General features: G+C 40.4%; 1 protein-coding gene and 1 long non-coding RNA gene across 8 annotated transcripts in view; one reads left to right on the plus strand and one right to left on the minus strand.

Annotated features, from left to right (window-relative positions):
* LOC134486089 (uncharacterized) overlaps window positions 1-14,509 on the plus strand; it is an 81,580-nt gene extending 67,071 nt beyond the window's left edge. The window contains exon 2 of the long non-coding RNA XR_010064780.1: window positions 13,728-14,509. This is a non-coding gene — a long non-coding RNA (uncharacterized LOC134486089). The remainder of the gene's footprint in view (window positions 1-13,727) is intronic.
* The window catches only part of Scai (suppressor of cancer cell invasion), a 112,074-nt gene that overhangs the window by 75,998 nt on the left and 10,042 nt on the right, over window positions 1-26,034 (minus strand). The window contains exon 3 of one of the 7 annotated variants that reach the window (NM_001399634.1): window positions 12,722-12,817. The exons of the other annotated variants lie outside the window; for them this stretch is intronic. The gene's annotated coding sequence lies outside the window, so the exon portion shown is untranslated. The remainder of the gene's footprint in view (window positions 1-12,721; window positions 12,818-26,034) is intronic. 7 annotated transcript variants of the gene reach the window in all.

Raw genomic sequence — 26,034 nt, forward strand, 5'->3', positions numbered from 1 at the left:
CTGTACAATAAGAACTTCAAGACACTGAGGAAAGAAATTGAAGAAGACCTCAGAAGATGGAAAGATCTCCCATGCTCATGGATTGGCAGGATTAATATAGTAAAAATGGCCATTTTACCAAAAGCAATCTACAGATTCAATGCAATCCCCATCAAAATACCAATCCAATTCTTCAAAGAGTTAGACAGAACAATTTGCAAATTCATCTGGAATAACAAAAAACCCAGGATAGCTAAAGCTATCCTCAACAATAAAAGGACTTCAGGGGGAATCACTATCCCTGAACTCAAGCAGTATTACAGAGCAATAGTGATAAAAACTGCATGGTATTGGTACAGAGACAGACAGATAGACCAATGGAACAGAATTGAAGACCCAGAAATGAACCCACACACCTATGGTCACTTGATTTTTGACAAAGGAGCCAAAACCATCAAATGGAAAAAAGATAGCATTTTCAGCAAATGGTGCTGGTTCAACTGGAGGGCAACATGTAGAAGAATGCAGATCGATCCATGCTTATCACCCTGTACAAAGCTTAAGTCCAAGTGGATCAAGGACCTCCACATCAAACCAGACACACTCAAACTAATAGAAGAAAAACTAGGGAAGCATCTGGAACACATGGGCACTGGAAAAAATTTCCTGAACAAAACACCAATGGCTTATGCTCTAAGATCAAGAATCAACAAATGGGATCTCATAAAACTGCAAAGCTTCTGTAAGGCAAAGGACACTGTGGTTAGGACAAAACGGCAACCAACAGATTGGGAAAAGATCTTTACCAATCCTACAACAGATAGAGGCCTTATATCCAAAATATACAAAGAACTCAAGAAGTTAGACCGCAGGGAAACAAATAACCCTATTAAAAAATGGGGTTCAGAGCTAAACAAAGAATTCACAGCTGAGGAATGCCGAATGGCTGAGAAACACCTAAAGAAATGTTCAACATCTTTAGTCATAAGGGAAATGCAAATCAAAACAACCCTGAGATTTCACCTCACACCAGTGAGAATGGCTAAGATCAAAAACTCAGGGGACAGCAGATGCTGGCGAGGATGTGGAGAAAGAGGAACACTCCTCCATTGTTGGTGGGATTGCAGACTGGTAAAACCATTCTGGAAATCAGTCTGGAGGTTCCTCAGAAAATTGGACATTGAACTGCCTGAGGATCCAGCTATACCTCTCTTGGGCATATACCCAAAAGATGCCTCAACATATAAAAGAGACACGTGCTCCACTATGCTCATCGCAGCCTTATTTATAATAGCCAGAAAATGGAAAGAACCCAGATGCCCTTCAACAGAGGAATGGATACAGAAAATGTGGTACATCTACACAATGGAATATTACTCAGCTATCAAAAACAACGAGTTTATGAAATTCGTAGGCAAATGGTTGGAACTGGAAAATATCATCCTGAGTGAGCTAACCCAATCACAGAAAGACATACATGGTATGCACTCATTGATAAGTGGCTATTAGCCCAAATGCTTGAATTACCCTAGATCCCTAGAACAAACGAAACTCAAGACGGATGATCAAAATGCGAATGCTTCACTCCTTCTTTAAATGAGGAAAAAGAATACCCTTGGCTGGGAAGGGAGAGGCAAAGATTAAAACAGAGACCGAAGGAACACCCATTCAGAGCCTGCCCCACAGGTGGCCCATACATATACAGCCACCCAATTGGACAAGATGGATGAAGCAAAGAAGTGCAGACCGACAGGAGCCGGATGTAGATCGCTCCTGAGAGACACAGCCAGAATACAGCAAATACAGAGGCGAATGCCAGCAGCAAACCACTGAACTGAGAATAGGTCCCCCGTTGAAGGAATCAGAGAAAGAACTGGAAGAGCTTGAAGGGGCTCGAGACCCCAAAAGTACAACAATGTCAAGCAACCAGAGCTTCCAGGGACTAAGCCACTACCTAAATACTATACATGGACTGACCCTGGACTCTGACCCCATAGGTAGCAATGAATATCCTAGTAAGAGCACCAGTGGAAGGGGAAGCCCTGGGTCCTGCCAAGACTGAACCCCCAGTGAACTAGACTATGGGGGGAGGGCGGCAATGGGGGGAGGGTTGGGATGGGGACACCCATAAGGAAGGGGAGGGGGGAGGGGGATGTTTGCCCGGAAACTGGGAAAGGGAATAACACTTGAAATGTATATAAGAAATACTCAAGTTAATAAAAATAAATAAATAAATAAAAATAAAACTGTTAGTTATAAAATTGTCTCAGTTTGCTTACAAAATAGAACACAAGTTGAAAAATATTACATACAAAAAACCCCCCAAAGTCAATTATATGTGCCTCTGGGAGTTGTGCTGACTCATTTGCTATGGAGAGTATGAAAGGAACAAAAAGCTGTGCTTGGTGCAGATGGTGTTCTTATTATACGGACAAATGACAGATCTCCAGAACAGCTTAACATAGTGTGAAGCATCTTCATGCACCAAGAAAAGCATAAGATTACCATAGAGTATGTATAAAGTATTTGCTAAAAGAAGTGTATTTATGGCTTATTCCTGAATGTATTAAAGTTAAATTAAGCCAGGCATGGTGAGCACACACCCATAATCAGAGGGCTCATAGGAGAGGCAAGGAACAAGAGTTTAAGCTTAGCTTCAGCTGCATAATGAATTTAGAGTGAGCGTAGGTTACATGAGACCTGTCTCAAAAAACCCAAACCAGGGGCTGGAGAGACCTAAATTAAGAGAACCTATTGTTTTTACTTCCAGAGGCCTCAAAGGCAATTCTCAGCATCCATGTTAGGTGGGTTACAACTGCCTTCAACTCCAGCTCTAGGGGAGTCCATCTTCAGGTCTTTGTAGGCACTCCCAACACACACACACACACACACACACACACACACACACACACACACACACACACACACACACACCTGTCCAAATAAAAACAAAGATTTTAAAATGTGAATCTAGACGACTGGAGAGATGGCTCAGCGGTTAAGAGCAGACTGCTTTTCCAGAGGTCCTGAGTTCAATTCTCAGCACTCACACGGTGGCTCACAGCCATCTGAAACCTTCAGTTTTCAGGGCATCTGACTCCTTCTAGCCTCTGCAGGTACTAGGCACACACACAGTGAATATCGTGACACACTATTAAACACTTTCTAAAAATTGGGATTGTGGAGACATTTTAGCAGGTAAGCGCCTTTTGCAGAGAATATAGGTTCTTGGTTCCCTGTACCCACACATGTGGGATCATGTATGAGGTCCTGAGGAAAAAGGCAGACTTCACCCTCCTCCTCCCGTGAGGCTCAGAAAGAAATGGCAAAGTCTTCCTTGGAAATCTAAAGGTGGGTATTGATAGTGTGCAAAAGTTAACCTCTAGAACATTCATGTTCTCCTCCCCTGCCTGTGATGTTTATGTTTTCCTATCGAGAGCTTTCCTGCCAAGATTAGCTAAACTTGTTTCTTAGTCAAGAAGACTAGCTAAATCATACTAAATCATACCTCCTTGTTTATCTATATGTAACAAACCACCTATTTATTCTAACGTATGCAATAATGGCAGCTTCCTGTTCAACCCTTTATAATGAACATGCTGATCTTGGGGAGAGGGATACCAGCAGAGCCCAGTCCCCCTGAACTCAACTGTTTCTGTGTGTCTGTGTGCCATCTTTCCTTCATTTCGTCACAGCCATAAGACTTCAAGTCCCTGACTACTACAAAGCTGTTCACAACTCTAGTTCCAGGGGAACAATGCTCTTTTCTGACATCCTCAGGTACCAGACATTCATGAAGCACATATACATGTAAGCACAACACTCATACACAAAAGAGTCTAAAGGGGGAATGCTCGAGAGGGAAATAGCAGAATACAAGTGATACTAACAAGAAATTGGAAAAACAGAGGATAGGAGGGCTTAAATTAAGGAGGGGATAGAGATCAATACATTATAAGATTGAAAGAGCCAGAGGACCAGGACACTTGCTGTGAGGCTGTCTTCTGAAATGACACAAAAGCTATACCTCTGACATCTCAACAGTATGGCTGCCTAATAAGACCTGAAGAATAAACCAACAGACATGTTAACACGGAGTGGGGAAATATCACAAGGCCCACCCTCTAGACAAGAGGTATAGGCAATTAAGGAATGTGAAAGAGGGAGACTTAATCTTCACGGATGAGCTCCTTAATTGGTTATCCACTACCAAGTGGTTAGCACTGAAATCTTGTTTCAACAAGCAGCTCTAATAAACAAACTGCACAGGTTATGTATATGCATTTTTGCCTGTATAACAATAACAATTACTGAAAAAAGGTCATGGATTAAAGAGGAAGCTGGAGAGAAGAAATGGGAAGGGGTAGAAAAGGGAAAGAAGTTATGTAATTATACTTAATTTTTTTTAAAGTACTGAAAGAGAGAAAATAAAAAATGAATAAGTGAAAGAAAAGGGAGAACAAATTTTCTTTTTTTGGAGACAGTATTTCCCTGTGCAGACCTGGCTGTCCTGGAATGAGTTATGTAGAGCATACTGGCTGATTTCAAACTCAGAGATCCACCTGCTTCTCTCTCCTGAGATCTGAGATCAAAGGCATGCACTATGGTAACAGACTTGGAAAACAACAAATTTCTTCTTCAAAAAACTTTAATTTTTAAAATCTCACAGAAAAAAAAGAAATAAAGGAAAAGTATACAAAGATATTAGGTACAACAACAACAAAAAAAGCCTGAAGGCCATTTTAAAATACTGTACAGGGGTTGGGGATTTAGCTCAGCGGTAGAGCGCTTGCCTAGCAAGCGCAAGGCCCTGGGTTCAGTCCCCAGCTCCGAAAAAAATAAAAAAAAATACTGTACAGAAGAATTACATCATTTCAACCAACAGATGTGGAAAAAGAAATATACTTACCTAACATACATAAATATGCAAAATCTCAGCATTAATTCAACTGAGACTCGGCACCCACTAAATCATCTTGTTAAGCCAAATTTATTTTTCTGGTGCTGGCTAACTTAGTTCACATTCTCAAGGTTAACACGTATGGTATAGCATACTATCAGTACTCCCTTAAAAAAATTATGTGTATGGGTATTATGCTTGCATGTATGCCTGTTTACCATATGCACACTGGGTGCTTGTGGCGGTCAGGAGGCATCTGTTGCAGGATATTTGATCATACTGTGAATCCCAACATTATGTTATGATACGGCTCACCCTTAGCACACACCTTTACTCCAAACAATGAAGATAAAGTTAGTTTGCAGAAGGAAACACCTATGTTTGAAAGTGATGTCTAATTGAGTAGCAGACAAAGTGATAAATCAGAGAAGGATTTGACAGAATAGGATATGCCCAGAAGAGAGAGAAAAGGGCAGCTACTTAAGAGAGCAGTGCAGAGAGAGAAAAAGAGAAAGGAGAGGAGGTAGTTTTATTGGTAGAGTTTTAAAGAGACAGGTTGAAGACAGAACAAGCCAGAGAATGAGCCAGAAGATTAAAAAAGATTGCTAAAGTTATTATGAGGTCAAGCTGAGCAATTCAGAGAAACTGAGAGAAGTCAGATTGAATTAGTAAGCTTGGAGACATGTTTGAACCAGAACCGGTGAGTTAAATGAAAGAACCAGAGAGGGTGAGCTCATTCAGCAGGAAGTGTCAGAGGCTGAAAACATTCTAGGCCTAGACTAGGACTAGGCCTAGGTTAGCAGATGGAGGCAGTGAGCCTTGGAGACAAATCCATGAGGAGAGTAGAAGTTACTTTCACAGGCATCGATCTCCTGGGACCCAGACACAGCTGTGAGCACCAAGTAGGTGCTGGAAACCTGAGCCTGGGCCTACTGGAAGAGCAGTCACTGCTCCTTTTCTTAAGTTGTATTGATTCTTTATGAATTTTATATCATGCACCCCAATCCCTTCATATCTGCCCTCTGCCCCTGCAACCTCCCCCAAAGAAAACAAAACAAAAACCAAACAACAAAAATAGTTAAAAAAAAAAAAAAAAACCAAAAACTCACCGTGGAAGCTGTGGTGTGTCACACATATATCCTTTTACCCAGCTTTACTTGCAAATGTTCATTACAATGAGTCATTTGTCTGGTTCCTTTATGGAATAAGTCAAATGGCTATGCACTCTATAGGCTGCAGGCTTCTCTCCTTCAAAATGTTCTGCTTATTTTCTTAATTCTCATACAACATACTCTCATTCCCTTGTATTTTCAGGGTAAATGATTACTATGTCTCCCAGTAGCAAAAGACTGAAAGAATAAAACTTCCAGCCCCACGGTCATGCTAGACCCTGTGTTCAAATTAAACACAAACTACAGCATGCTCCATATGATTGTTCAAGATGAAAAACTGAGTCCTAGTTACAGTCATCAAGAAGAATGTATTCAGGAGATATGCACGGACAATTTATGAAATGAATGGGTCAGAAAACACAAAAATATACAAATGGAAAAAAGTATAAAAACCTTGGGGGCTGAGGATATGGCTTCATATACCATGAAGAGCCTAGTTCAATTCCTAACTCCTACTAAAGTCAGGCACGGTGACACAACTACACAGTGCTAGGGAAACAAAGACAGGAAACTCCCAGGGGCTCACTGGAGAGCCGGTCTAGACCAATCAGTGAGTTCCAAGGGCTAGTTTTAGTGAGAAAAACCCCGTCTAAAAAAAGTTAGAGAGCAAAACACCAGACCTTGATTTCTGACCTCCGCATGCACACACACACAAACACATGCATTGGCACATGCATAAAGACATGAAGGTCGTGGGGAATCACTCCATGACAACTGCATACACTGAGAGAAGGGTGTTGTGTACATGGTACCTTACATCTGTTTGGAACTAACCAGAAAAAAAAAAAGCCAAAAATACTGTGATCTACATGTGACACATTTGCTTTTCTAAATTGCCAGATTTTATCTGCAATAAGTTGGAAAAAGTTAAGAAACAATTCCTCAAAACAGAAAGGCAGTTTCTGCAAGCAGTTACACTTCTTTTACTTTTCACATTTACAGTATGAATAGAAACATACTGTTTTCCATCAATCTATTAATTTAGTTTTGTGACTAATATGAATAATGTTATGAATACAGTCCATTAGTTTTTCTAGATGTGTGTTCAATTTTCTTGGATATACACTCCTTAGATATGCTGGGTTATCTAACAACTCTTTAACTAATACCTGACTGTTTTCCAAAATGAATGCATCATCTCATACATGCCACAATCCGTGATACACCTCTTCCCCCATCCTCACCTGAACCTGTAAATAACTTTGTAGTTCTAGCCATTCTAGTAGACATGAAGGACAAACACCGTGTGATTGAATATGTCTTTCTCTGACAGCAATGCTGAGTATCTTTTTATGTACTTAATGGACTTTACAACATCCCTTCTGAAGAAATGTCCATCCAGGCATCTGCCACTGTATAACCCCTCCAATTTATCTTTAAATACACAATTAAAAAACAGAATTAGTCAAAATACTGAAATGAAAAGCAGTAGTCTATTGGACAAAGTGATGCACATGCCTGTAATCCCGTACATAGGAGACTGAGGCAGGAGGACTGAGAGTTTGAGACTAACTTGGCACACATGGTAAGATTTTTCTACCAAAACTGAAAGCAGTTCTCTGCTGGCTGACCCCTTTCCCACTATCTCTATCTTATCCTCCAACACAACAGTTTCCATCTCTGTGAGCTCTATGTTGGGTGTTTTCTCTTATGATTCGACACAAGAAACTTTCTTTGTTATTGCCTGACTTGTTTGTTGTTGATATTAAAAGATTTGCACCAACAGCAACAAGATTCTGGTTCTTTTACAGTTCCCGGAAATCTCTTTCTTTATACCATTAAATTATTATTTATGAAACTGTTTAAAACTATATAAATTTATCTTTCAATAAAGTATCTTTTGTCTAAATATATAACAAAAGAGGATTATTTGTGTGTAGTGTGTATGCATGAATGGTGTATGTATATGGGCCAAGAGCTCGGCAGAGGCATTAAATAATTTAGAACTGGAGTTACGGGAAGTTGTGAGCTACATGTGGGCACTGGGAACCAAATTGAAGAGAAGTTAACCTGTTTACCTGCTGCTCCTTAGTGCTGCTCAAGAGTTTTAGAGAAGACTTTTAGTGTGTGGCCTAGAGACTATACTTGTGGTATTTTTGTAAAGAATGTGGATACTTTTATCCTTGTCGAAAAGTCTGCCTGAGACTAAATTGAAGAGTTTTGGATTCATTCCATTGGCAGAGAAAAATCTCAAAACAGCCTGGTATTGACTCTGATATGTTGTAATTAGTGTTCACTCTTAAGAAGAACTATAAAGAGAATGGGCAGGCTGAGCAAGTGAAAATACAAAACTGAGGAGAAAGGGGTACCAGGAAGTGGCATGGAGCTAAACAGATTAAAGGAAAGCCTGGTGTTAAATGAAATAATGGAGTGGTGACCTTGGGGCTTCCATTTTATGAAAAAGAATTAAAGGAACAGCATGTGTTGTGGTACAGACCTATAATCCCAGCACTCAGGTGACAGAGGCATGCAGATCTTTGAGTTCAAGGCCAGCTTGTCTATAGAGTAGGTTCTAGGACAACCAAGCTTAGGCAGTGAAGGAAACCATTGAAAACAGAAAGATGGTGAAGACGTAATTAAACAAAGAGGCCATGTGTCAGCCCCAGCAACCACCATTCTCTGCCTCCTGGCTTTTTTTTTTTTTTTTAAATTAAGGCTATGTGATCTCTCAGCTGTTCTGCCATGCCTTCACTGGTCATCATGAACTCTGAACTCGAATCATTTGGAACTTTAAGCCTAATTTATTACTTTCTTTTATAAGTTTTCTTGGTCATGGAGTTTATCACAGCAATAGAAGTCACCAAGACAATAATCACTAAAGTGGTGTTGTTCTCAACTTATAAATGGCTGACAACTAATAAATGGTTACATAACGAGTGACCATATAGTGAGAACTTAAGGGTCAAGGGAGGGAGAAAGTAAGGAGAGAGAGACCAGAGACTGACAGAAAGAGAGGGGAGGGGAGAGGGAAAGAAATAGGCAGGGAGGGAGAATGAGAAAGATTTAATTATGGTAAGAGTAGGCAATATTTTTCATTTCTACTGAGGAAAGAAAAGAGTAAGCTGGGCATGATGATACACCCCTAATCCCAGCACTAGGGAAGCTGATCTTGATCTTAGAGGTCAAATCAGCCAAAAAGAGGCAATGCCATTATAGAGAGAAGGCAGGAATACTGATGGATTTCCTGCAAAGAACTGCTCTTGATATGCTCAAAATGGGCTGTCTTTAATCCTTAGGTCAGCCTGCACATTTAATTCAGGTACTACTGTTCTTTGAGTTCAGGCCATTTCAAGAAGAAGAATCAATATTGCTGTTGGAGATCTAGTGATCCAATAAAAACACACTGCTTCTGGCATCATCATTCATCTGCTTAGAAAGCCTGAGACCAGAGTGTGGGTGCCATACAACACAGTAGCCTTCAAAAACATGAAGGAAGGCACAGACGGGTCTTATAATCCAATGTTCTTAAAACTACAACTCACCCTTTGGTCAAACTGAACAGCCCCCAAACAAGCCAGACAAGCACAGAAGCACAGAGGCTATCCGATCATTGTAAAGATTCTACTGTCTCACTGAATGAGAAGACCCATTACATAAATTCTCAAACAGAAATGTCAACCCACTCTTCAGTTAGAGAGCAAAGCTTTAAAGATAAAGAACATGAAGCTGTGATTCCTGTACCTGGGTGTTACGCTCTGACAGAAGGTCTCACTGTGGAGCCTAGGCTGGTCTCAAACTCATGGCTTGGATTACAGAGGTGTGCCACCACATTCAGCTAAACCTGACTCTTTATTTCGGATGACTAATAAGAGAAGAAAGCTAGATTATGGGTCATGTAACTGGTTTTTTTAGGGGTTTTAAGCTACTGCCTCAGCTTCCCGAGCAGTTGGAACCGAGGTAGAAGCCACTGCACCCACTCCAGATGGCCTTACTCCCCTGCTTCCTGTCTGACTCTTAGACCTGAGTCTTCAAACTTTTCATCAGCTGTGAATTCCTTCACAACCCCCAAAGAATTCTTTTTCTGCTTACATTAGCTGGAATTAGACCCTATAATTTTCATTCAAAAACCTTGTCTGGAATAATGCCATGCAGCTCTTTTTCTTTTTTAATGACTGTCATTTACTGCATTCAGCCTTCCAAACCAGATGTAATTAAAAGGCTAAAATTCTAAATATCATTCAGAGAACACGAACCTCCTGAAAAGAGCTTTCACAGTGAATAATGCACTTTATTATTATTTGGTAAATGTAACTGTCTACCTAGTCTTGCAGCTGAGCAATTAAATATGGCTGAAGAAGGCCAACACATACAATTGTGCTGGCTGACCGGACTCTTCATCCATGACCTCACAGGGCAATTCTACTTCATTCCCCAGTCCATTCTAGAAAGTCTTCAACTTCCCAGAACACTGTTTCACTTCCTCTTCTTTTCATAAACTCTCCATACTGTAGTTAAGGGCAAATGTCATTCAGTCAGTAAAGCTCTTCCACACATAGCCAAGCATTCCAGTTGCTATGTATGCTACGTTATTTCTATTTTACTGATTGAGCTGAGCATACTTCTTATTTATGCATCGACCCTCACATGGTTCACAGTTATCCAAGGATCTCCTGCAATGGTACCAATCGCCTTGTAGTGAACAATAACAAATGAGCTGCCATTCTTCCCAACTTTCCACCATGGCCGAAAGCTCTGATGCTGGCCTTTCTGTCCTTTACAGTGTAACTAACTCTTATAAGGTCCATGGTGGCTCATTCCATTTTGTCTCAAAACAACTCTTTAGAAGATTTGTCTTTCATTCACACCAACCAACCGACTTTGTTCCCCTCATTACAGGAAGCACTACTAGTCAGTATTAATGATCCCTATAACAGCAATGCCAGCCAAGCACGTCCTCACTGATGTTCCTTAGCAACATCAAGGATAGTCTCAGATGATCATATTCTTCTTAAAGCATCTCTTATATCCCTCCGTGACAGCCTCCAGACATTGGGATGTTCTTGACCTCAGATCTCTGAGATCTCTTCATTTCTGTGGTGGTTTGAATAGGTATGGCCCTATAGACTCTTGTATTTGAATCCTTGGCTCATAGGGATTGGCACTATGAGGACCTGTAGCTTTGTTGGAGAAAGTGTGCTACTGTGGAGGCGGGCTCTGAGGATCAGATATGCTCAAGCCTGGCCAGTGTGACAGTCTCCTTCTGCTGCCTGTGGATCAAGGTGAGCAATTCTTGGCTACTCCAGCACCATGTCTGCCTTCATGCTGCCATGCTTCCCACCATGACAATAATGAACTAAACCTCTGAAATGTAGCTGTAGGCATAGAGTTATTGTGCACTGTATCATTCAAATGCTTATTTCTGTGTTCCCATATCTGGTTGCAATCCTTATTCTGAGATTATCCTGTCTCAATGTTTATTGCTCCCCAATTATTTCCCAACTGATCAGTAAAGCTAGCTGATCAGCCAATGACTGAGCAGGGGAGAATAGGGCTGGGCTTCCTTCTAGGGGAGAAAGAGGAAGTAGGGCTTTGCCAGGGGGATTAACCATGGGAAAGAGTCCAGGAGACATTATGAGGCAAAACACCTGGAACCTGGAGAGTCAGATCAATAATAAAAGTTAAGTATCTCAGGGATTTTGGCTGGGAGGTAGCCAGATTAATTTAGAGAATTAAAATGGAGTAATACTGCTCAGTTGTTGTGCCCTTAAAGCTGGATAGATAACTATAACACAGTTATTTAAAAAACCACTTACAGTAAGCCAGCCCCAATTAAATGTTTTCTTTTATAAGAGTTGCCTTGGTCATGGGGTCTCTTCACAGTAATAAAACCCAAACTAAGACAATCACTCATTATAAAAAAGTTGCCTCTCATATGCAGTCATGGCTTTTTACTGGATACAGGATCTTGCTCTGTATTTCAGGTTGGCTTTGAACTCACTGTGTAGTCAGACTGGCCTTAAACTAGCAATGTCCAGTCTTGGTCTTCCAAGGGTTAGGATTATAGGTACATGACACAAGTCCTGGTTATGCTCATGGCTTAAATAACAAGTATAAATAATAACAACAACCCCCAAGATTTTAAGCTGCACATTAGGTCTTTTGCCCTACTTGTTTCTTTTCTCCAACTTTCTACTTGATATCTCTGTGAGTATGATCAACTGGCACTGACAACTGACTGTATTGAAAACTGAATCCCAACCACCCCCCTTCCGCCAAATACTTGCTCTATTCATAATCTTGTTCATCTTTAAGGACTGCACATTTTCACATTGCTCAGGTACAGTGTACTTCCAACACAACAAAGTGATCTCTTAAAAACATGACAGATTCCATAATTTCTCCGGTAGTTCCATTCTCAGAAAGTCCTCTTTGCATGGATTTTTATGGTCTCACATGACCTAACCATCAGCCCTATGCCTAAGACTCTCCTACCATTCCTCATTCTACCATCCTACTATTCCAGTTGACTCCAGCCACACAGTCTCCTTGCATTTCTCAAACATACCAACATACTACATACAGCCTTGGCACTTAACTGAAATCTCAGTTTGGAATATTCTTCCCCTAAAGATCTGCATGTCTTGTTTCTAATTTCATTTAACTTCCAATCAAACCATCTTATCAGAGAAGAATCCTAACTACTTAACACAGTAAAAACTTACTTATTTACCATCTATCTCCAGATATAACAAAAACTGCAGGAGGAGAGAGACTTCATTTTAAAATTTCTTCATCTCCAGTGTCAGACAGTAGTTGCTTAAGAAATCTGGGTGAAAAAATAAGTAAATTAGCTTTTCAAATTATAAAATGAATAAATAAAATGTATTCATTACTTCTACAAACATCTGTGACAAACATAGAATGTGTCATTCCAATCTCCTTCAAGAAAGAGCACGTTCAGTGCCTTTGGGGGGGTCATCTAGCAAAGTTGCCTTGCCCACACAGTCAGGTTGTTCCCATGGTAGCCTAACCCCAGTAAGTGGCAGAAACAATGATGTTGGATACTCCATTTTCCCCAGCTTTCTTTCTGGGTCCCAATCACAAATTAGACATCATTGTAAGAATTCCCTGGCAGCTGCTTCTGGGGCAACTACTGTGGCAAATCTAGGAAGACAAACACTGAAAAATATGCATAACCAAGCATTCCACTCCAGCCTGCTGCAGAGCAATTGTGCAAGGATAGCAGCTTCAGGGCTCCTCATGCAGTCAGTGATGGCTGCTGTCTGTCAGAACAGCACCACAGCTCAGCTTCTCCTGTCAAATCCTCCTTTATTCCCACCACTTACGCTGTGGTTGGACCTATGTCACTCTTTAATATCTCACACCAAATTATGTCTCAAAATCTGCTTCCTAGAGACCCAACCCGTGACACAATTAAAATGTGTGCTTGTGAAAACTAAAAACAAACGAATATCCTTGTAAAATACAAAGTGAGGATGTCTATAGATAGTTCTATGATACATGTTCTTTCCTTCTATAGAAACAGTTGTATAACAATCTATTTTAGCTGGGCACAAGACCAAGCAGAATAAAACTATTTTCCCTTGCAATCAGAGGTAGCCATGAAACTAAATCACAGCCAATGGGGCTTGAGCTGAAGTAATAAATGTATTTTCTGGAACTGCTCCTTCACAGAATTAATGTCTTCTTTCTCTGCCTTTTCCCTCTTCTAACAGGAATATGAACATCATTTTGAGTATTGTGGACCACGCAGATCTGGGTAATACCACAACACTGAGACAGGATATTCTCAGAATAAGGATTATAACCTGAAATGGGAGCACAGATATCAACCTGAGTTTCTGTGGAACCACTATAATAACTAGCCCCGGAAGGCTTGAACTCAATTTGTATATTTGAAAAGAACTAAGTTTCTAGTTTCAAATCTTCAGCATTTGGTGTCAGTCACAACTGCTGCCAGGAACCTGTCCACATCTCCCCAACCCCAAGCACTTACTCCTATACCCAACACCTGCAGGTTTCTCTAAGGTGACTTCATGCAGGGTACTGGCACTTCCCGACCTATCCATCCCTGCATGGGAGGTCCCAAGGACACAAGAACCAGTCTCTACTTTATGGTCACTGACTTTGTTTAACTCTAGCTGTCCACCTAGCTTTTCTTGATGTTAATCCTCTGCTTGGGAGAGGACTCAGTTTCCAGAGGCCGAGTCCTGCTTACTTTCTGAAGTTCTTTCTAGCGATGAATCTTTATCTCAAGATCAGATTCTGCTCAGTCTAAGGACAGTGGTTAGGGTTCTTCATAGTTAACAATTGTACGACATTTCACATCTTTTTCTTTGTGTATCAAGCATGATATTTTCTTAAATGAAAATGAAATTGTACAATATAAATTATGCAACTTGTACTTGTCATTTAAAATGTCAGGTCATATTTGATAACCGTTGTTTATGTGTATGTATAGAGATACATGCATATTAAATGTAGATATAATGTATCATTCTTGAATGTTTAAAGGCATGAAATATATTAATAGATGTACATATAATCATATTAGCATTTTTTAGGCATTTTAGACTGATATATATATATTATTTTTATCAAAAAATTCTTCCTTTGAATCATATGATTCAATGAGGAAGGAAGAAAAGAATTAGTGCTGAATATGGCAGTACCCTATTTTTAAAGAGGAGGAGGAAGAAGAGGAGGAGGAAGAGGAAGAGGAAGAAGAGGTAATCGAGCTGGTAGACTGGGTAATCAGAGGAGGCACATGCCTTTAATCCTGGTATTCAAGAGGCAGAGGTAGGTGGATCCATGAGCTCAAGGCCAGCCTGGTCTATAGATTGAGTTCCAGGACGTCAGTGCTACAGAGAACCCTGTTTCAGAAAAGAAAAAAAAATGTCCAAAAGTCTTTCCCAAAGTATGTTTATAAGAAATTCCTTTTGTTTTTGTCTTGAAATACACCTATATTTTATTGCAGAAGTTTATTTGTACTTGTGAATGTCTAAGAATTAATATAACTGTCAATAAACAACAGAAATTCCAAGTGAGGTAGGGGCTTGTGACAGGGCCTTACTATTAAGCACATGGGGTCTCAAGCCTAGTATCCCTTGACTCTGTCTCTGAATGGTGGAATACAGGCCTGGGCCACCAGCAGTAGAAATTTCATTGCTCCCATGTTAACCCTACCGATGTAAGTCAGTACTGTAGTATGTGCCTCTAGATACTTAGGAGGCCAAGGCAAGAAGATGGCTCGGGCCGAAGAGTTTGAGACCCATTTCAAAAACAGATTAGCAAACAAGAATACTATCATATTTAGATCATAAAGTATAATAATAAAAATGACCTTTTGTTGGAGGAGAGATCTAGTAGTAGATAATGGGATTATTAATAAAATAGTGTAACACGTCCACATTGACGCAGAAAATTAAACAAATACCTCCAATCATGAGAGCCATGACTTCTTTAACCTCGTTAGAAAAGTACAATGTTATATAGCAAACAGTTTGAAGGACCAATAACCTGGACCACTATAATTTCTGAAATTCCTAAGATGAGGCAGAAGATACAGACACAAAGCTGGTAAACTGGTAAACTGGTAAATAGGGCAGGCCAGATGTGGGGGAGAATTACTGTGCTGGTGTTTTTCCTATTAGTGCACTACCGAAGAAATGTCTCCCAACTAGTTATTAAATGTTCACTCTGTCTGTGGTAATTGCTATTATGCTGAAAGCAATTACTCAGTCTGGAACTAGAGATACAAAGGGCTGGTTCTCGTTTTAGCAGAAGTTAGGTAATTCCTGGGTTTGTAGGGATATGCCTTACTCCTTAATCAGCAAGCACATTTACAACATGAAAACTCTCCTCCTGCTTCCAATTCGTCCTAAAAACACAAAAACAAGGACAGGAGAGATGGCTAGTTAAGATCACTTGCTGTTTGTACTGGCTAATTTTTATTTCAACTTGACACAAACTAGAGTCATTTTGGAAAAGGGAACCTCAATTGAGAAAATGCTTCTACCAGATAGACCTGTGGGCAAGCCTGTGATATATTTTCTTAATTAATGTCTAATGTTCAGGGCTTAGCCATTAAGGGTGGCGCCACTTCTAGGCTGGTGGTCCTGGGTTCTATGAAAAAGCAACTCGTGCAAGCCATGGGGAAAAAGCCAGTAAATAGCACTTCTCTCTGGCCTGCCTCTGTATCAGTTTCTGCCCTGACTTCTCTTTGGTGATAGAGTGTAATGCAGAAGTGTAAGAGTAAATAAACCCCTTCATCTTGAAGTTGCTTTTGGTCATGGAGTTTAATCACAGCAATAGAAACCCAATGGAAGACACTGCCCTTGCAAAAGAACTGAGTTTGTTTCCCAGGACGTGCTTGGCAGTTCACAACTGCTTTTAGCTCCAGTCCCAGGGAATTTCACATCTTTTGGCCTTCTTAGGCACTGCACAAATGTGCTACACAGACATATGTGTTGTAGGCAAAACACTCACAGTCATAAAAGAAAAAAAAAACCTTTAAAAAATTAGGAGGAAGTAGGTGGTAGGGGAACTGGTTTGCACCAGGCTTCCTGGATTTGTATAGTAAGTGAATTGAGGAGCCATAGGGGATTTTATACACCGTGAGCTGATCTATGATCACACCCCTAATTTGTTGATCCCCAGCCTTTCTACCACCTGATATGAATTACCTTTTGAATGAATGGGAAAAGTATGACACAGGGGTAATGCCTGAATCCCATGGCTTTGTTCTCCAAGTTCTTGTCCCTGGCACTGATAGCTTTCTCTCAGGCTGTTTCCCTGCTGCTTCTGCAACTACTGAATGTAAGTATCCTTTGGCAATGATTTTCAGCTGCCTTCCACATAATTTCCATGACTCCAAACACCCTTGATTATGATAACCTAAGATCCAAATTAAAATTTTATCTAAGCTGACAGTTTTTTTTTTTTCTCCTCAGAGGTTGTAGTTTCATTTGTTTTTTGTTATTTTTTGAGACAAGTTCTCAGAAAATAGCCCAACCTGGTCTGGAACTTACAAAGATCTACTTGTCTCTGCTTTTTGAGTGCTATAATTAAACAAGTGTGCCACCATACCAGGCAGGTGGAAATTTTATAAATAAAAGGAACCAGAAGGCATAATAATATCTGCAATAAAAACAACTACCACCATTTAAAAACGAGTCTATATTCCAAGCACTGAAGAAAAGCACTTCGTACATAAATACTTGATTGTCTCCTTAATAATCCCAAGAAGTACACTTTACCAGTTCAGCAATGTAAGTGAAGTTACTTTCAAGTCTCAATCCTCCCAAATCTTCAGGTTCACAGACTCATTAGACAATTCGAGGTCAATGTTATTAACTGGAACTAACTCTTGGTCTCCGTGTTAAAGAACACACTATTTTCTAAGAATCCTAAGGCTGGATAGAAGCCAGTGGGCTCTCAGGCTGCAGGCACATCTCTATAATCCAATCTAGACAGATGGGTATTTTCTATTTTTAATGACATCCAGGAAAGAAAATTCTTGTCTACTAAATTTAGATTGTGAGCCAAAGGAAGGAAGCACATTCAATTTTAATCCCCATTTAGCTGCACCTTCACAAGCATCCTGAACATTATTGTCACAACTAAAATTACACTTAATGAACTACACTCCAAAAATAAAGCTGGTCATTAGAAAGGGGTTCCCATGGACTCTCCAAATGACAAGAGAACACAATGGTTCTAGTCCAAAGCTCGATGGAGCTGACATGGAAACAAGTGTTCCCTGCTACCTAAAAACTCACCTCTCCCAAGTCAGAATGACAGTGCCCAGTACAGTATAACAGACTTGAAAATTAGTACCAAGTCAGAATGACAGTGCCCAGTACAGTATAACAGACTTGAAAATTAGTACCAAGTCAAAATGATAGTGCCCAGTACAGTATAACAGACTTGAAATTAGTACCAAGTCAGAATGAGAGTGCCCAGTGTAGTATAACCAGACTTAAAAATTAGTACCAAGCCAGGCATATTGTTTTTCTAATGTGATGTAGATGTGTAATCCCAGCGCTTGGGAGGCAATTGGATCTCTCTCAGTTTCAGGGCAGCCTAGTTTACACAGCCAGTTCCAGGCTGGCCAGAGATATACAGTGAGACCCTAGTCTTAGTCTTCTTGCTAAAACACCTTGATAACAGCAGCTTGGAGAGGACAGAGTTTACTTTGCTAATATTTCCTTACTACAGTCCATCACTGAGGGAAGTTAGGGTTTGGAATTCAAGGCAGAAGGTGATGCAGAGATCATGGAGGAGTGCTTACTGGTTACTGGTTTGCTCCCTGTACCTTGACCAGTCTGCTTTCTTTAGCTTGCGGGACCAACAGTCCAGGGGAACACTGTTAGGTCCTCCCAAATCAACCACCAATCAAGAAAAACACACCACAGGCTTGCCCACAGGCCAAAGTGGTGGGGACATTTTTTCAACTGAAGTGCTCCCTCTTCAAAAATGACTCTAGGCAGCTGGGTGGTAGTGATACATACTATATGCTCAGCATTCAGGAGGTGGAGGCAAGCTGATCTTTGAGTTCGAAGCCAGCCTGGTCTGCAGAGGGTTCCAGGGCAGCCAGGGTTACATGAGAAACCCTGTCTCTAAAACAAACAAAAAACAAAACAAACAAACAAACAAAAAACCCAAACAAAACAATGCCCCCTCAACCATGACTTTAGCTATGTCAAGATGACATAAAACCTAGCACAAATATTGTCTCAAAAACAAAAAAATGAACAGACAAAATGTTAACTCTAAATCTTTTTCTTTCTTTCTTTTTTTTCTTTTTCTTTTTTTTCGGAGCTGGGGACCGAACCCAGGGCCTTGTGCTTCCTAGGCAAGCGCTCTACCACTGAGCTAAATTCCCAACTTAACTCTAAATTCCTTAACTCTAAATCTTAATAATTAATTAGGCTAATGCATGTGTCATAAGTTTAACACTCTGATGGCCAATGTTTATTCTTGTTTGTATTTTAATTAGCTCTAATTAGAATATTCAATTAGCTTCTTTTAAAAGATTTAAGTGTGTGTGTGTCTGTGTGTGTGTTTATGCACATATGAGGGCAGGTGTTGGCTGGCAAAGATCAGAATATGACATAGGAATATGAGACTAAAATTACAGGAGATTGTGAGGTGTCCCATGCCTGAGAGGGAAACAAACTCCTTGGCTTCTGCAAGGGCAGTACAGCCGCTAAACTGATGAGCTTTCTCTCCAGCCCTTAGCTCAGGCTTTAAAATCCAAGTAACTTGGGGTTGGGGATTTGGCTCAGTGGTAGAGCGCTTGCCTAGCAACCGCAGGCCCTGGGTTCGGTCCCCAGCTCCGGGAGAAAAAAAAAAAGTAACTTATTAACCTCCCAAAAGATTCTACCTTGATTCTAGCTGTCAGATGATCTTTTGTCAGATCTCAGCACACTAATGAAAACAAACAAACAAAACCCACAAATTCTGCAAAACAGACTTTTTTTTTTTTTTTTTTTTCGGAGCTGGGGACCGAACCCAGGGCCTTGCGCTTGCTAGGCAAGCACTCTACCACTGAGCTAAATCCCCAACCCAGACATTTTTAATAGTGTATTTAACTGAGGGAGGAAATCTAAGAGCATTTTCTTTTGTAAGCTATTAGTTACGGCTGACACAAAAGTTAATTTAGTTCTAAGTAAAATATTTCTGAATTCACAGGGTGTGGTGGCATATGCCTTTAGTCTAAGTACTTTGAAGACTGAGGCAGGTGGATCTCTGTGATTTCCAGGACAGTCAGAGCTACATAGAGACCCTGTCTCAATAAAACAAAACAAACATTCAAACTAACCACTGAGCTTGCATTTTCTCAAAGTTAGGAAGGCTTCTGAAACATGGTGGCTTCTAAGAGCATGAACTCTAGTCAGATTATATCAAATAAAGCTCACTAGTTTATAATACTGAAAAATATTGCAAAGTAATCTCCTAAACATAAGCACTGACATTAAAGTCTGGCAAAGACTAGCAATAAATTCAAGTTATAATGTTAAGGTAATGTTCATATATATATTACAACAGTTCTGCTGCTATAATTCCAAAAATCTGAGTCATAATCCAACTAGTTTTGTAAATTCTAATTTTTTATTTTTATGTATTTATTTTTGTTTGTGTGTTCAAGCATCATGTGTGAGTGAGCTTAAGTTTAGAGGTAAACCTGTAGGATTTGGTTTTCCTTCCACCATGTGGGTCCTGAGGATTCTGGTATCAAGCTTGGTAGCAAATGCCTTTACCCATTGGGCCATATAACCAGACTACGATTATTTAACCACACTTTTCCTTTTTTTTTTTTTCCTTTTTTTCTTTATTAACTTGTGTATTTCTTATTTACATTTCGAATGTTATTCCCTTTCCCGGTTTCTGGGCCAACATCTCCCTAACCCCTCCCCTTCTATATGGGTGTTCCCCTCCCAATCCTCCCCCCATTACCGCCCTCCCCCCAACAATCACCTTCACTGGGGGTTCAGTCTTGGCAGGACCAAGGGCTTCCCCTTCCACTGTTAACCACACTTTTCAACTGCACAGCCTGGAGCTAGAGGGCCCACTGAGCTAAATCCCCAACCTGCCAAGATTATTTCTTTAAGAGATCTGTTTTGGGGGCTGAAGAGATGGTTCTGTGGTTAAGAGCAATGGCTACACTTCCAGAGGACCTGCACCAGCACTCCCCAGGCAGCTCAAGCTGGTGTGTGATTCCAGGCCCAGGGAATGTTATGCCCTCTTTTGGCTTCCTTGGGCATCTGCACTCACATGTATGTGCATAGCGCCCTCCACCCCATAAACACCTGCATGCACGCACACATGCAGTAAATAAAATTGTAAGACTCATAGTTTCAATTCACTAGCACTTTTTTTAAACCCCACCATGTCTCCCCATTAATCCTAACCCATTGCAAAACTGAAAAGGGGCCGAGAGCAGAGAGATGGCTCAATTGGTTAAGGCACTTGCTACACAAGCCTGAGGATCTGAATTCAAGCCCCATAACCCACAACAAGAGGAAGGATAGAGGTCAGGCTGACCTCTGTCTTATACCTGTGGCATCACTCTCCCCAAAATAATAAAGATTTTTATAAAACTACAAAAGCTGCAAAGAACTACAGCTGAAATTAGTCTTTCCTTTAAAAACTTCAATATAAACCCAAGTATGTTTGAACTTAATTCAAGTCATCTAATTGGCCTTAGCTAATCCAAAATTTTATCAGATAGAGTCTGTCTTCATAAGGAAGGACAAAAAGAATGAATTTTTTTTGTTTTATTTAAATAGAGACATGGTCTCCCTCCCACATAGCTCAAGCTGGTCTTCAAATCTTGATCTTTCTGCTTCAACCTCTTAGGTGCTGGAATTCTAGGTGTATGCTGAGAGTATACAACTTAAACATATACAGTATGGTGATAGCAGCATAGTCTAAAGTACAGAACTGAAAGATGAGCTCATTACACTATACCATGTATAGTCATTTATCCTCATAGAAAAGCACACTGGATCAAAGCTGAAACAAAAGCAAATGGAAAGTTCAGCAATCCTACAATTTTCCAAAATGAAAACTGTACATAGCCTAACCAGGCCATGGGCCCAACCATTAAAAAGGACAGGGCAGGACAAGTGTGGCAGCACATGCGGAAATACCAGCACTTTGGAGATATACAGAAGCAGGAGGATCAGAAATTCCCTTAAGGCTAGCCTAGGGATGTTTCTATAATAACCATACACTGAAAGACAGATGAGGGAGAATCAGGAGTTAAAGGCCAACTTTAGAGACTATGTCTCACAAAATAAAACATTAAATTAACTAATTAGATAAACAGATACACATGGACACACACACACACACACACACACACACACACACACACAGAGAGAGAGAGAGAGAGAGAGAGAGAGAGAGAGAGAGAGAGAGAGAGAGAGGCAGATCATTCAATCCTTCTCTGTGCTCAGAAGATGGCACATGCCTGTAATCTTAGTTGGAAAGTAGAGGCAGAAAGTAGGATCAGGAATTTCAGATCATCTTCAGCTACATAGCAAGCTTGGGCCTTGGTTACACAGTAAATTCAGGACAGTCGGAACTATATACTTTAAGATTAAAAAACAAATTCCCAGCTTACTGTTCTGCCAACACACCCAGGGTTGGCATAGGAAAGAACTCCAGAAACCGAGTGTGAGGGAGACCCAGGCCGCCTCCATTTCTTTTTAGTTGGGGATAACCAGATGCTATGGACTGCATTTTAACTCATCAAACCTTGGTTTGAGTTTTTCCTAGTGCTACATTTCAGATCAGGCCAAAGTATTCCTATCTTAAAAATCCAAACTCCTCAAAAATTCAAAAATTGTTTGAGCACCAATGTGACACCATATTTGTCACAGTAACAGTGAATCCACTAACGTACAGGCACATGTTCTTTCAAGGCCTTGTGGAAGGTGCAAGAACTGAAGTGTGCCAAAACAAGAACACAAAGAGCTACCTAGCATTAGAGTGAAGCATTTCCACAGCAGCTGCCAATTTTATGAAAATCTGTGCACCTCCCTTTTGCTTAGCTTGTGGTGAAAATGACTATTTTAAAGCTGACTGCAGGAGCAGCTCACAGCTAGCAATATGGAATCTCTAATAGGTTGTGGAACACTTTGGAAAACCTGGGATGTGACAGAAAACAGGGCCACATGTGACTGGGCTTATGTACTTGCAGGGTTCTTAGAACAGGCAGACACTCTAGAAGGAATTCACTCGTGTAACACCGAGAAATCTGAGATGAGCAGTCAGCAAACTAGAGACCTGAAAGGGCCAATGGTATGGCACTAATCCAATCCTAAGACAAGAAAAATAAGGAGAGCTAATGGGGCAATAATCCAGGGGTCAGAATTAGGCTTAAGAGCCAAGGTTTTGGGCTGAACCTATCAGGCAGGAGTTATATTTGACTTTATTCTGTTTAGGTCTTCAAATAATTAAATGAGGGCATGAGTTTTACTTGATCTACTCATGCAAATATTCATTTCAAAGGCCAGGCAAAATGTCACATTCTGGTATTCCCACTCCTTGAGAGGAAGAGACAGGAGGATTGCCACAAGTTCAAGGCCAGCTTAGTACTGATACTGAATCCCAAGCTCTCTAGGATACATAATACCCTATTTCAAAAAGCAAGTAGGCAAACAAAATAAAAAAAATTTAATCTTATTTAGAAACACAGACAGGAGACTGTTTGACCACACATCTGGGGACTTGTGGTCTTATCAGTTTGACACATAAAACTTATTATTATCACTGTCTTATTTCTTAACTCTCCAAGACAGCCAAAACGGCATCAAAGAGATTTTGAAACCTAAAGCTGGGCATGATGGCTCACACCAGTAATCCTAGCATTTGATAAGCATCAGGAGTTCAAAGTCATCTGCAGCTACATAGGGAGTAAAGAAATTTAAAAAAAGATAAAATAAACCTTAAAATCTGGTGACAAGTAGTTAAGAACCAGGCAGAGGAAACTGACTCCCCACAGGAGTCTATATGGTCAGACTACCCTATAAGCAGAGATTTCCCTCCCGATCTGTAGAGCAAAAACTGTGACGTGAAAAGTCAGCTCTGAAGATGATGATTACTATCTGAAACTGAACTGCCCTTCACAGCCATAAAGAAAGAGAGTTGCTCTGGGATGGAGTGCCACTCACCAGGTAAAGATACATGCTTAGCACGCCCAAGGCTCCACCAATTCCACCCTCAAGAAAAATCTGCTTTTAAAACACACACTTTTCCTATTTCTCTTGTTCTAAATACATAGATATTGTCTTCATTTACTATTACCCTTACATGTATGTGCACATGCACTTGGCCCATCACAGATCTATCCAAAAAACATAGCACTAAGAGGTTGAGTCCTTTGGTTACAGGAAAACCAGTGCTGGAAGAAAGGAGACTGTCCAAGGAAAATCACAGGCTAAAATAGCCCAGCCCATGTGTAGCCAGAACACTGAGTTAAGCTGTTGGCTAGACTAAAATACTTATCTACAAAGGAGGACCTGAAGAACCAGCCTGTATCCATGTTAGGTTTAAAAGCCATTTTACAGTAAAGACAATCTAGGCTCATTTCTGTTTTTCAAAGATTGGGCTATGCCTCACCTGTAACCTCAACTACAAATGGTTCTGTATTTTTTTGACTCAAGAATGACATGTTTCAAAAAATTATCTAACTTTGTTTCAAAAGGTTATATGACCCCGCTATAATTATAACTACCTGTTGTGATTACCTTGTTTTGACCACCTGTTATGTTCTGTACCTGTAACTCTACTCTCTTTGCCTGCCAAATCCCCCACTTGGAAAGACTCTAACCCAAGCTATAGAAGCTTTGTCTTCTTCACATCCGATGTTGACCTCTTGATCCCTGCCTTAGGGGGACGCAGCCCAGTACACAAATAAAAAAGCTTGCTTTAATTAACTGCTTGCTTTAATTACACTAGCCATGATGATTTAGGTTGGTGGTCTTTCTCCCATCCTTTGGCATTAAGAGATCCACTTCACATTCACTCATGTGGCATCTAGCAGGTCACAGAAGGGCTGCTAGCAGGTTCACTCTGTGGTGGCTGCTAGGCCAAGTGTCTTTCCCACATGACCTTCCCATAGACATCCTAGTTCCCATCATTTTAAAGATGTCTCACAATATGGCCTCCCCCAGAGACAGACAGACAGACAGACAGGAGAGAGAAGAGTTAGTTTTTTCACATCCCAATGCGGGAAGTGATATCAAGTCGGCTGTATTTTCTAGTCATTAGAAGCAGGCTACCAAATCCAGCTCACTCCAGAAAGTTAAGCTTCATCTTTCAAAGAAAAAGAAGAAAATAGAAATGGCATTGTATCTCTTCAGTATCACCAGAGAGGGTGTGGTGGTTTGAAGAGAATCAAGTGTTTGAAAGCTTGGCCTACAGGAAGTAGCCCTATTTGGAGGTGTGGCCTTGTTGGCGTAGATGTGGCCATATTGGAAGAGGTATGTCACTATGGAGGTCTATGCTCAAAGACAGGCACAATGTGGCAAACAGTCTCCTGTTGGTGTCTGTGGACCAAGTTGTAGAACTCTCAGGTCCTTCTCCAGCATGGTGTCTGCCTGCACACTGCCATGGTTCCTGCCGTGATGATAATGGACTAAACCTCTGAATCTGTAGGCCAGCTTCAATTAAATGTTGTCCTTTTAAATAGTTCCCTCAGTCATTGTGTTTCTTCACAGCACTAAAATCTCAACTAAGACTGAGGTGCTCATAAGATAGCTCTGCAGTTAAGAACACTGGCTGCCTTTCCAAAGGACCTGAGTTCAGTTCCCATGTGGCAGCTCAATCATTTGTAACTTTAATCCAGGCCTGACAACTACTCTATGCATAAAACAATTTAAAAAAAAAAGTCTAAAAAACACCAGAGAGACCTATAGAATCCAAGAAAAATAAAAGAAGCTAAACTAGGCATAGTGGTACTCTTCTAAAGTCCTAGCTACTCCAGAGGGTGAGGCAGAAGCCAAGGATGAGTTTAAGACTATGGCAGCAAAGCAGTATCTTATTTCAAACAAAACAAAAAACAAACCAAAATCAAAACCAAATAAACAAACAACAACAAAAAAATGGATAAAGGCATTAACAAGGGGAGGGGTTATGAAAATGGTTCAACAGTTAAATAGTACTAGCTGCTCTTCCAGAGGACCCAAGTTTGATTCCCAGGGCTTATACAGAGGTTAACAAGTGTTTATAATTCTAGTTCCAGGTGATCCAACATCCACGGTCTCTCTGGGCACCATGTAGTTATGCATGTAGTGCAGACATACATGCAGGCAAAATATATATGCATAAAAATAAATTTTAAAATGTATGTAAAAATAGTAAGTAATAAGAAAAAGACAGACACCGAATCATTCATTTTAACTTTATTCTCACCATATTCATCAATCTCCAAATCTCCTCTTCTTTCCCAAGAGAGGCTAATGTTTGCTGCTTCCTGATAATGTAAATTCCTTGAGGAAATTGTGCTCA

This window comes from Rattus norvegicus, chromosome 3 (assembly GCF_036323735.1).
Source record: "Rattus norvegicus strain BN/NHsdMcwi chromosome 3, GRCr8, whole genome shotgun sequence".
Taxonomy (NCBI): domain Eukaryota; kingdom Metazoa; phylum Chordata; class Mammalia; order Rodentia; family Muridae; genus Rattus; species Rattus norvegicus.